General features: G+C 41.2%; 1 long non-coding RNA gene across 2 annotated transcripts in view; it reads left to right on the top strand.

Moving 5' to 3' along the window:
- LOC120368996 overlaps positions 1 to 10,376 on the top strand; it is a 46,180-nt gene extending 35,804 nt beyond the window's left edge. The window contains exons 2-3 of one of the 2 annotated variants that reach the window (XR_005582882.1): positions 1,913 to 2,013; positions 10,209 to 10,376. This is a non-coding gene — a long non-coding RNA (uncharacterized LOC120368996). Of the gene's footprint in view, positions 1 to 1,912; positions 2,014 to 6,528; positions 7,315 to 10,208 lie in introns of those variants that run through there. The other variant, XR_005582881.1, reaches the window with a different exon arrangement.
- The last annotated feature ends 1,754 nt before the right edge of the window (positions 10,377 to 12,130 follow it).

The raw sequence follows: 12,130 nt of genomic DNA, 5'->3' as shown, positions 1-12,130 counted from the left end.
TATAAAAATGTCCCCACTTCCTTGACCAACTATAAGAGTGGATGTCCCTTTTTTTAAAATAGTGAAAAAAATCTTTGAAGTGTGTGTGCTGAAATTTTCTAAAACAATATGGAAAATACTTAAACTTGTTTTCTGTGCAATTCCGCCGCCCCCCCCCCCTCCCAGTTTTTGACCTGCTTTAGTTAACAGGGATATGGATCCTAGACTGACAAGGAAAAGCTCTTACAGTTATGCATGGTTCCAGAATGCTTTCAGTCCCTCCGTTAGACCCAATTTAGCATGTAATTAGCTTTGAGTACCTGAATGGTTCCACTGAAGTCAATGAGACTCTTCAGGTGCTTAAAGTTATGCATGTTTAAGTACCTTGCTGAACTTGTGTTAACTAAAATGTACCCACAGGTTATTTAAAAAAACAACAAAAATCCACACTTGAGTTAAATGAAATGTTTGTAATAAAAAAGATATTGCCATCTAGTGGTGATTTACAACATAGCTAGTTTTGGTGCATATCTGTTCCTTTTATTGCTCACTGACAGTGAAAAGCTAGATGTCTCTGTTTTCCCCCTGAGTGCTAGCTATTCAAACTTGCTCAGTTTTTACTCCACAAATGATGAAAGCTCATGAGCCTCACAAAAGTGCAGTGAAAGTCAATGAAGAAACAAAAGTGGCAGAAGATTGGGGCAACCCTTCTGCCAAAATTAGGAGATTCATCTGCCAGAACCCATGGCACAGAGCCCTTGGATGTTGCAACTCCATGCAGAGCAGGGTGGTGGTGGTACAAGGTGCCTACAAATCCCTCTCCCCTTCCATGCTGGATGCACATGCAGCCTCAGCAGTGGGTAGTTCTTCCTCCAGAGACGGCATAACCAAAGCAATATGTCTGCTATGGCCGGAGAGATGTCTGTACATATGCTGTAGCCAGGAAATCATGATCCCTTGAGATTGGTGGCACTGGCTAGAAAGGCAGCTTGGATCTCCCCTGCCCACGCCTCTCCAGCCTTTGTGTAAGTAGCCTGCTTCAATGGAAGTTGCACCTTCTTACACCCCTGCCAAAACTGGTGTATGCTAGAAAATCAAGCTGGTTTAACTACATTGGTCAAAGGTGTGAAAAATCCACACCTCGGAGCAGCATAGTGAAGCCAATCTAAGTCCCCAGGCTAGGTCGATGGAAGAATTCTTCTGTCAACCTAGTTACCACTGTTCAGGGAGGTGGATTACCTATGCCGACAGGAGAATCTCTCCCATTGGTATAGGCAGTGTCTACACTGAAGCGCTATAGCGGCTCAGCTGTGCTGCTGTAGCGTTTTAAGTGTAAATAAGCCCTAAGTGCTCCAGCACTAGAAGGTGAATAAAAAGAACCCTAAAATGTATTATTTAAATCAATCTGTTTATTTTGGGGCCTGACCCATGAGGTCTGAACTCTGAGAGCTGACAATACTGGGTTCTGTGGTTTGGAATCCTGTTGACCGCATGGCCCTTGCTACTGTCAACAAACAGAGCATACAAGTCATTCTTTGGGGCTGTCCATCAAACAAAATGAAATCACAAGAGAGAAACTAAACACAGAAAGCAGTCATGATTAGAATAACCCTCCCCCCTCACCACTTAATACCTACATGCCACATGCCGTAGGAAATGCTGTAATATGTATTTACACTGGTCTAGAATAATCATTGTGAAAATGGACCCAACCAAAAACTACTCTTCTGCTCACCCATGAAAGCTCATGCTCCAAAACGTCTGTTAGTCTATAAGGTGCCACAGGACTCTTTGCTGCTCTTCTGCTATAATGATCTTTGTGTAATGTAATTTTTTCCTGCAACTTAAAGAATTACTTGTTCTTAAGTGAACATGTGAAGGCCAATGTCTATGCACTTACTATAGTTTGTGGTATGTATGTACTTGTCTGTAGGTACCGTTTTACATCCTGTGTTCTGGAAGAGTCCGACTTTGAGCACTGAAAGTAGAGATGACTTTTGTCAGTGGGAGCAGGATTGAGACCCAAATATTAAGGTAATTCATTAATACACATTTTTGTACGAAACAATGTCTTCTGTTTTTTCTTTAAGTCCCATGTCACCAACACAAATTTTCAGGACTAATCTCAAGTTAATATTGTTGTTTTGTGGCTCACAAGGCAACTTTCTCTGGAAATCCGACATGGCGAAAATGCTGCGAGGCTGCTGACGGATAATGTGTGTGGGATTTTTTCAAGCAGTCAGACAGCGAGGGATCAGTAATTTCATTGCCAGTTCAATCTGGGCCTTGTGGGCAGACAGAGGCCTGGGTGTCTGGAGTCAGCAAGCACATCTCCAGAGTAAGAATTTCAAGAAAGCAGCACAAATCACTAATAGAGAAGCTGACGTTGAACAACGGAGGCTGAAGGGTCTGATCTGATTCCTGAAGTCAATGGGAGTCTTTCCATTGCCTTCAGTGGGAAGTGGATCAAGCCCTAAAATAAAGTGTCACTTTAAGCAAACCCAATCCACAGTTCTGTTAGTTCCAGAGGGTTTTACCTACTGATGTTTCCCACAAACAAGGTAAGGATTTGGGGGAGGGGAACAAGAAGAAAAGAGAGAAAAAATGAAAGAAAGAAAAAGCTCCAAGTGGCTCCTGACAGATGGTGCTAGAAAATGAGTATCTCTTTGGCACTGTGAATGCTCCCTCCGGGGTTCCTCATTCTCCGATATTCTCTTTCTCTCTTTCTTATTTTCCCTTCACTTGCTCCCTGACACTTGCCTTCATTTGCTGTAATTTAAATGAGAGCGCAGAAAAGGGATATTCAATTTTAATCTGTAAAGAGCTACTCCTGGGTTTGAAGCATCCATTTAACATGCAGGATGAGTGAAAAGAGGAATGGAGACCAGGGTTGCTGGCTGTCAGTTTCTGCCAGAGCAGTTGCTGCCATTCCTTGGCTGCTATCAAAGATTCATCAGGGGGAAGTCACTGCTTTGCAGACAAAAATAACAGATGGTCGTTCATGTTTGCCTTACTCCAGGGGCCTTGCCACAGTGAGCAAGGTCCAAGAGAATTTGAATAACTGGGGGTGTTCTTTTGTGTGTGCGTTCGTGCATATTTGAGATGTATTTTTTTGTTTTTGTCTTTGGATTTTTATAAACTTGCTAATGAATTTAATGATGAACCTATAGATTTCCTGAGATGCTTGCAGGATGCGTTTGTTTTGAAGTGCATTTTAATTAAGTTTTCCAGCTCTCATCCAGCATTTAGGACTGTTCTGTTGCAAAACAAGCAGCTTACCGCAGGTGGCGGGCATTGATGTAGCTTTAAAAACATCTTTTCCTGCTGCCAACCTAAATAAACATGGGTCTCTTTGGAAAAATACCCATAATGTTATCCCCCCCACCCCTTCAGCAAACTAAATACCATGTAAGCAAAATAAATACGTGTGTCAATCAGAGAGCGTTTGAGCAGAATAAAATAATCAGTTTCAACATTTCTCTATATTTTTAGTTCATTTCAGTTATACCCCCTGCAACTCAGATAGTCTTTTAGACTATTTGGTTCATCTTTACAGTTACCTAAAACTCATCAGCAGTTTGTCTGATTTCAGACGTCTATTAAATATCAGATGTGACAAAAAAGGGACCTTTTTTTTGCCTGCCTTGCCTTTTTAAAAATGCTTTATTGCTAACAAATGCCTAGATTATTCATACATTTTGCAGTTGAAACTCATTGCCAACTAGTGAAGAATGTACATATGAAGAAATTAGGTTGCAATGAAGCAAAGTTACTTATGATTTTCCCTCTGCTTTTTTCATTGTGTTCACATTTTTTCCTTCCTCTAAGTGGTTGTCATTTCCCAAAACTTCAAACAGAGCTGAAGCTACCCTATGGGATTGAGGCTTCTCATGCCTTCAGTAAAGATGGCTACTATTTCACACTGTGTGCAGGCAAAGGCTAGGAAGCATGTTTTGAATGTATGTGTGTGAGGTCCACTGCAGCAGCCACTCTAGTTGCTTTGGGTCCCACTCTTGCCTCCACCCTCCAGTCCATGCATGCAAGGGAGAGGGAGTGACACGCAGGGGCAGAAACATAGATCAGCCCCCACAATATTTCCCTTGTGGGGAGGCTAGCTCCCATTGCTCCTGTGTGCCGGGGGCTGCCCCTAGTAAAGAGGTTTCCCATTGTTTTCAGTGGAAGAAAAGCCCCAGGTTGCTCTCAGAGCCATCACAACAGCCATCAAGTTTCTCAGTCTCCAGACCTGCCTGTGTGTGACGCAAGCAAAATATATGAAATGTGGAACACCTGGATTTTGTTGCCTGTTGCAGATTATAATGGTTTTTAAGTATAACACCAATTTAAGGTTAATTTCTCATTGAATGAAATAAGAGGTTATTAAAAAGAATACTATAAAACATGTGTGACCATAAGGATTCTCCACGCAGGCTGTCAGCAGGCTTTGGACCCTAGATATTCAGTTCCACAGCCAAGACCTCCACAATTTGAGCTAAAGGTTATCCTTTATATGGAGTAGATATTAGAGAGGTTTGCAACACACTCTTGACCAAAGGATTACCCCACCATTTGCTAGACAGCCATAGAAAGTTGGGGATCAGGACTCCTGGGTCCTTTTCCTGGCTCTGTGTAGGAAATGTGGTCTGATGACTATGGCAGTGGTTACAGACTGGATAGCCAAGCCCAGAGATTTGTCATACACTGTCCTATTCTCCATTCCATCACAAGTGACTGCATGCAACCTCTTACTTGTTTGTAAGATGGGGAAATGTAACTTGCCTGGCTCCAGGTCAGGGTATGAGGCCTTGCTCAGTAAGGAGGTATTAAGTGAACAGAAATGTACACAGCAATTGAGTGGAAAAGGTGAGATTTAAAGGAACTCTCCTGACTTCCAGTTAAGTGCACCTTCCCCCAGTCTAAAGATAGTTTGGTGTGAATGTTTTCATTCTGCCCGACCATGCAATGCTAGTGAGCAATGTGTAGTAGCGGCTGGCACTTCTGAAGCATGGACCTTTTCCACCAAGACTAGGCAGACTGTGATCCTGAAATTGGGGCAGAGGCGCGCAGTGCATTCCTCTGGTGGATTCAATGTGGATGTGAGGAGGCATCCTTTTCAGACGGGGGAAATGAGGAGAAGCAGCAGGCACTGGGATCGGGGCCTTGGCAGACGTAGTGTTTGGAGGCTGTGAGTTGTGAGTGCTGGTGCAGGAGGAACTGAAATGACTGTTGTAGAGTCAAAACATTACACACGTCACAATAACTTCTCTCTCAGTTGGACACACAACCTTAATTATGACTTCAAATGTATGTCATGCACATAACCCAATGCTGAGTGTTTTCTGAGGTGGTGATTAGATTGTTTGTTACACTGTGAGGGAAATTAATGTTTGTTTCCTGATCTGTTGGAGGCCAAAGGAAGTTCCTTGTGAAGACGAAGAGTCTGTCATCTTTGGTGAAAAATGTGTCGTATGGGCATTGGGGAACCTTTTAAGAGGTGTCCCATAACTAACTTCCATGTTTTTAGGGGGAATGTGACACTTATCCAACTGTAATCCTTTAAAAAAATGTTTTTGGCTTTGGAAAGCAATATATTATAACCTGTCCCCTGCTGTGGCTGGGATCATGACAGGAGGCAAAGTCCAAACCCAGTGTATTCTCTGCCACAGGGATAATTCTGCTTAGAGTGGGATTTCACAGGTAGCCCCAGTGCACAGTGCTATCAGCTGGGAAGTGCTTTCCCCCTAAGCAGAACCAACACACCCACCCACCATCCACTTGCCAATGCTTGCTGCTGTCGGCAGCATGTGTGTTAGTGGTTCTGAGGACTGAACCATGCCCCAATCCACTGATCATACCTCCTTATGGGTGTGGGATGGTAGTTTATGTAGGCATGTCCCCTGCTACAGTTCTGTGCCCTGCAGAGTCCTTCAGCACCATTGCTTTAGTTCAGTCGGGGGTTCTGTGTAAAGCCTGATGGTGGGTTATGGCCCAGAATAAGGTACACAGTGCTGAGAATTCATAATAACCTTAACTGCAAAGAATTGTGGGGAAGGGTTTTGTGACTGAGCTCTCACTTACTTTCTCAGGACTCTAAACCACAAGGTATTCGTGGAAGGTGTGGATCTTAGTTTGGTTGCTTTTAGAGAACTTATTTACATCTCAGAACCTTTCTGTAGCAACATTCTTTCATCTTGCAATCTCAAAGCACTTCCATTAAGCCTCACAACACCCCCCTGAGGAAGGGAAGTTACTGTCATCCCCATTTTACATATGAGGCAACTGAGGCACAGAGACGTGTAATGACTCATCCAAGTCATTGCCGCAAGTCAGTGGAAGAGACCGGACACCCAGACGAATGTTCCAACCACCATGTACTCCTGCTTGCTTGACAAATAGGGCTTGGCAAACTGGGCAAGAAAAAGGGAACCAAGCTGAATTTCCACCCAAAATTCACAATGAAATTGATCTGAGCCTCCTTGAGGTTCAGAAGGTATGTGAATATTATAAAATTACTTTTCATTTTTTAATCTACTTCTGTCTTTCCATTTCTAGCTTGTACCCCAAATCCTGTGAGCAACTCTGTTTTCTTGGTATTTCTAGCTCAGTCAGCAGCAGGAAGAACCCCAAACTTCTCAGGATGGTAGAGAGCTAGATGGAAAACTTCAAAGTTTTGATGCAGAATGGAAACAAGATTTTCTTGATATTTTTGATGTCAAATCCTCTCCCTCTTTCAACGAGCTTTCCCACACAAACCTATTCTTGGAAGATTTCCAGTACAATACTGCACACTCAAGTGTTTTAGAGAATCTAAACTTTAGATACTTCAGTTGCAGGAATACAATACAATTGAGCTCAATGCAGGAGAAACTGGATGAAATTCTATGCCCTGTGATATGCAGGACATCACACTAAAAGATCTTCTGGTGTTAAAGTCTATGAAGAAGCAGCCAAATTTGTAGTCAAACCTACAGATAGTTTCAAAATTTGCTCATAATTAGCTCTGAAGCCCTTAAAAATAAGGCTTAGCCCAGCATTACTGACAGACTTGTAAGTACATCAGCATTGTTAGGCTTAGCTATAAATTCATCACAGCGAGAACAGTCTCCATATAATACATTATTTAATGTCATCAGTTAATTTATCTGTTTACTGAGTCCAAAGAGCCTGACTAATGTAGTGAAATATATTTCACTAGTTGACCATAGTTCTGTGTATCTAAAAATAAAGCTTAATGGGTTTTGCTGATAGATGGTCTTGGACTTCATTATAATGATTGCCGTGGAGCTACAGTAGCATTCTCCTTCTGATAGTAAAAAGTTTACTGAGCTCAAAATTACTGTAACGATTTTCACTTACTGTATATATGTCAAAGCACAAGTCTTTGGTTTGTTGTACTTTATGATACAAGGACCAGATCATGCAGTTTTTAGTTTAGCAAAATCACATTGGAGTCAATAACCCACGTCTAAGATTCTCATCTGTTTTACACCTATTTTCCAGTCAGTTTTGCATATAGATTGCACCAGCTTGGATTCTCTTAGGGCCAAGTAAACTGACTACCACCCAACGAGCTACCATTGTGTGATTTACACCAGTAGTTCTCAAACTAGGGCTGCTGCTTGTTCAGGGAAAGCCCCTGGTGGGTCGGGCTGGTTTGTTTACCTGCTGCATCCGCAGGTTCAGCCGATCGCGACTCCAGGCCAACGGGGGCTGCAGGAAGGGTGGCCAGCACGTCCCTTGGCCCGCGCTGCTTCCTGGAGCCCCCATTGGCCTGGAGCGGTGAAACACAGCCAGTGAGAGTTGTGATTGGCTGAACCTGCAGACGCGGCAGGTAAACAAACCGGCCTGGCCCGCCAGGGGCTTTCCCTGAACAAGTGGCAGTCCTAGTTTGAGAACCACTGATTTATAGCCTTTTATACAATAACTCTGTATTTAGATAGCTGAGGCCAAGCTGGTCTGTCTTACATGCAGAAAGGCCATGTCAGCAGTAGGATGTGAGGAGAGCTGGGGGAGAAATGTTTTTCCTGTACTGTGAGAATTTTTGACATTCTGAAAATATTTCCCAACCTGAATTGTGATGAAAAGTCAAAATCTCAAATTTTTGTGAAGGCAAAATTGGAAAAAAATAATTGGATCAGCCAATCAAAATGTATTATTTCAATAATTTTGAAATGTTTTGTTTTGTTTTAACCTTTATTTTATCTACTTAAAATTACCTTTTACTATAAATTAAAACATTTTAAACAAAAAGTTGTTTGGAACCAAAAAATGCCTTTTTTTCATTTAGAAAATGATGAGGCAGGCTGGATAATTTATTATTATTTTTTCATAATTTTTTGAAATGGGAAGTTTTTTGCAACCGGCATTTCCCCACAGATAGCCTTAGTTTTGACAAAGCAGCATTTTCTGACCAAAAAACATTTGACTGAAATTTCCCAGCAAGCTCTAGGTCTGAGTAGTTGTAAGTCAGGGTTTTAAACCCAGTTACAATTACTCATAGAACCTTCTCAAAATGATTCCAAAATGTAGATAAGTTTTCTAAAAGTAGTCAGGTGATATGCAGTTAAGATCCATCACCTTCTGCTGATATCTTGTGTTTCAGAGAGCCCGGAGATAGTGTGGTCAGTCACAATATCCTTCACCACAATTCTTTGCAGTTAGTAGTTATAACATACATTTTCAGCACCGTAGGCTCTATTCTGGGATATAATATAATTCACAAATATAAAATAACATAATTACCATTTTTAACAGGGTCAAATAGATAAAACTTGGCTGGGATGTCCTCAGAATTCTCACAGTTACTGTAGTTCCCTCACGGGCAGCCAGTATAGGTTAAACCTCTTAGTACATGGTAAGAATTATAAACAAACATTCTGTCTTATTCTCATTTAGAATTATGATCATTATGGTCATTAAATGTACAATAGACTATACAGAAGTTGAAGTCCCAATTGTCTTGAGTCCCCAGTGACTGTATAGACAGATCATTTTTGTAGTGTACATACCTGATGAATAAGCTATTAATTTTAGAGTAAATATTTTATTGTGGCTGATGTAATATTTTGTTACCATACTCTTGTTGGTTAGGAGGTCTTGGTAACTATAATGCAACCCTATTTCACACTCCTATGCTGTATCCTATATATATTCTATGCTATATGACATATATATGCTATGCTATATGACAATGATGTGGTGAATTCCATTTGTGCTATTAATGGATTGGGTTAAGCACAAGCCTCTACAAAGACACATTTTTAAATTCTACCTCTACCAGACCTATGATACAAAAGGGGTGGGCTTTTGACTAAGGCACAGGCCAGGCAAAGAGACAAATGTTCTACCACAGATTGCTTGTGTGACCTCAGGCAAATCCCTTAACCTCTTTGTGCCTCAGTTTCCTCATCTATAAAATCTGTTGTTATTGTGAGGATTGATTGACTATTTGTAAAATGCTTCTACATCCTTGGAAGGAAGGCGCAGAATAAGACAGAAGAATTATTGTAATGTAATAAAAGACAGATATACACGCCTGGGTCCCAATCCAGTTCCCACTTTAGTCAATACTACTTTAGGAGTTGGATTAGGCCCCTGGAGATCATAGCTGAGTGAAAACAACAAATTTATCAAAACTCATATTTTTCTGTGACACTATCTGTGAACAGATTGAAAAATTGCAATGAATTTATTCATCGCAAAATCATTCCATAATTGCTCTACAGCTCATTTGCTAAATATTTCTTGAAAATATTTGTGTTGTGTAACATACCAGTAAGTCATGTGGCACAGTTTCTGTTTTCTGGTTGGATGGCTTGTGTAACGAATAGAAAGTGAATAACAAATATAATCAAATATACAATTCAAAATTCAGGCTGCATCAATTAGATAAATAATCCAATCAGGGAACTGAAACTGCATGCTATGTAGACTACATATACTGCAAATTGTGCAGTAAATTAGAATATTCAAATTGACAGTGTTGGTTAGTTACATAAGTCATGTGGCATTACTTCTGACCCCTATTGGGGGACTTATGTACTAACACAATTGTGAATTGAGAATTTTATAATCATGCATGCAACTAAAAATTCATTTTCAGCAAGTATTTGGTCTAAAAATTCACTTTTTGCAATATTCATGGTAATAATGCTTGAGTGCTTGAATATTTATGAAACAAATATCAAAATTCACTGCAGCGTGAATATATAGGGACAATTTTTTTCTTCTAGGATCTCAGCTCTACTGATAACATCCTGGCACCTAGACAGGATAAATCTGTATTTGTATTTGATCCAATGGAGGACTACTTTTTTTTTTTTTTTCCTCTTTTTTTTTGTCTCCCCTCTGCTACATAAGGACCTCACAATGGAAGAACATTGAGTCTGGGTTACAGATATTTGCGGTACTCAACCTTTGTATTCTATTTTTTTAAATAAAAAAGCCACTTGTGAGTGGTGAAAGGAACAACTCTTGTTTGTGCTTGTGAGCAACATTAACTCTACTTTGTTAATCCACTGAGGATAAAGTGAAATGATAGCACGTGCACCAACATTGACCATATATGGAGCTTCACCAAGTGACTGTTTCATCAGATGTCATAAACACTGTTTAAAGAATATAATCATCCATTATACTTGACAGAAAGCTGCCAGTCAAGGACACTGCTCAGGCAAAAAAACCCCACAACCCACAAATCATCCCCTGGAAAAGAAGAAGGTCAAATGGTATTAAGTAATTAATTTGGTATGAATTAATTCATTGGACTTAAAAGCATATTTTTAAATAGCTTCTTGATTGCGAATAAATGCCTCGTTTATCTTAGACCTATTGGGCTGGGATCAGTAGAACAGCCAAACAAAATAATGACTGACAGTATGACATACAAAATGCAGCATCAGATTCATTCCTAAAAATACACACTTGCGGTAAATACCAGGAACTTACATAAGAGTGAGAACTGAAAGAGATGAGATGGGCCAGTACACACTGTGCCAGGGACAGCAGGCAGTGCATGCAGAACAAAATGGAGTAACAACACTAACTGCTATACTACCTTGGAGCCTGATGGGCCATTAGGTCTCTCTGGCAGCCTACCAGAAGAGATGTGACCACAGGAAGTGGGTATGCTCAGTTGCAAAATTCCTACTTCACATGATGTAAACGGAGCATAAAGTAAAGTAGCACAAGGTTGTCAGCCCTACCACGTATCACTGAGGTATTCAACCAGTTTGTTTGTTTGTTGTTACTGGTTATATGGTGGTGGTGCTTACAAGCCCCAGTCGTGGAGCAGGACCCCATTGTGCCTGGTGCTCTAAACAAACAATATAGCTAGTACTCAGTAACTGTGTGGCGGCTAATAGTTAACAGTTCCAGCCTCACCAGTGGCTTAGTGATTACAGGATAAACCACAAAAATCACTTCATCACTTTCTGGGCAGTGTAGCTGCCCTCCTTTCTCTCCTCAAACGCTGCCTTTGTAAGCCTGTATGGTCTTCTACTTCTTAGCTCTCCTGGAGTGCATTCCCCCAGTGTGCATGACCTCTATAACTGCTCAGATTTTGCCAAAAGGCATTATTCAAGTACAGTTAGGAACCTAGGAATTGCCAGACTGAATCAGACCCATGGTCCATCAAGCCCAGTATCCTGTCTGACCATGGGCAGCACTGGAGGCGTCGGAAGCTACACATACTCTATGAACTAGGGGTGTGATTCCTAGCTTGCATAGACATACTTGTGCTAGCTCTTATCTGAGCTACTATGCTAAAAAGAGTAATGTGGCCATGGAAGCACAGACAGCGATGGAACGTACTAGCTGCCTTGAGCACAAACCCACCCAAACTCTGTGCATATGTACTTGGGGCTGCTAGTGTGTGCCACTGTGTCTGTGCTATCGTGGCACACTATTATTTATAGTGCACAAACTCATGAGAACTAGCCTGAGTGCGTCTATGTGAGCTGGGCATCATACCCCCAGATCATAGCATAGATGTAGCCAGAGAAGCAAGATACCCTACAGTAGGCAAATGTGGGATAGTCTGTCACGTGGTAAGTGTGGACTCACTTAATTGTATTGTGGAAAAAGCAGTTGTGTGGACACAAGTCAAACATGTTTACTCTAAGCTGGTCAGATGGGAGTGTCACAAAACCATGGT

Source organism: Mauremys reevesii, linkage group 7 (genome assembly GCF_016161935.1).
Source record: "Mauremys reevesii isolate NIE-2019 linkage group 7, ASM1616193v1, whole genome shotgun sequence".
Lineage (NCBI taxonomy): Eukaryota > Metazoa > Chordata > Testudines > Geoemydidae > Mauremys > Mauremys reevesii.
Note: the sequence above shows the minus strand (reverse complement) of the source record. Positions and strands in the feature narration are given on the sequence as shown.